This window comes from Salmo salar, chromosome 01 (genome assembly GCF_965601325.2).
Source record: "Salmo salar chromosome 01, fSalSal1, whole genome shotgun sequence".
Classification (NCBI taxonomy): Eukaryota; Metazoa; Chordata; class Actinopteri; order Salmoniformes; family Salmonidae; genus Salmo; species Salmo salar.
The window spans coordinates 132745133-132746267 of record NC_138291.1 but is presented as its reverse complement, the minus strand read 5'-3'; the positions used below and the strand labels follow the sequence as shown (position 1 = coordinate 132746267).

General features: G+C 46.5%; 1 non-coding gene across 1 annotated transcript; it reads right to left on the bottom strand.

The window, feature by feature from the left end:
• Positions 1-435: 435 nt before the first annotated feature.
• On the bottom strand, positions 436-622 carry LOC145858814 (small nucleolar RNA ZL1). Its single transcript, XR_014379295.1, has one exon. It is a non-coding gene; the product is annotated as a small nucleolar RNA ZL1 (small nucleolar RNA).
• Positions 623-1135: the final 513 nt, after the last annotated feature.

Sequence of the window (1135 nt, the reverse complement as noted above, 5' to 3'; positions counted from 1 at the left end):
ACACACACACGTGTATACACGTGTATACACACACACACACACGTGTATACACGTGTATACACACACACGTGTACACACACACACACACACACGTGTACACACGTGTACACACACACACGTGTATACACGTGTATACACACACACACGTGTATACACGTGTATACACACACACACGTGTATACACGTGTATACACACACACACGTGTATACACGTGTATACACACACGTGTATACACACACACACACACACGTGTATACACGTGTATACACACACACGTGTACACACACACACACACACACGTGTACACACGTGTACACACACACACGTGTATACACGTGTACACACACACACACGTGTACACACACACACACGTGTACACACACACACACGTGTACACACGTGTACACACACACACACGTGTACACACACGTGTACACGTGTACACACACGTGTATACACGTGTACACACACGTGTATACACGTGTACACACACGTGTATACACGTGTACACACACACACACGTGTATACACGTGTATACACACACACACGTGTATACACGTGTATACACACACACACGTGTATACACGTGTATACACACACACACGTGTATACACGTGTATACACACACGTGTATACACACACACACACACACGTGTATACACGTGTATACACACACACGTGTACACACACACACACACACACGTGTACACACGTGTACACACACACACGTGTATACACGTGTACACACACACACACGTGTACACACACACACACGTGTACACACACACACACGTGTACACACGTGTACACACACACACGTACACACGTGTACACACACGTGTACACACACACACACGTGTACACACGTACACACACACACACGTACACACACACACACGTGTACACACACGTGTACACGTGTACACACACGTGTATACACGTGTACACACACGTGTATACACGTGTACACACACGTGTATACACGTGTACACACACGTGTATACACGTGTACACACACGTGTATACACGTGTACACACACGTGTATACACGTGTACACACACACGTGTATACACGTGTACACACACACACGTGTATACACACACACACACGTGTATACACACACACACACACG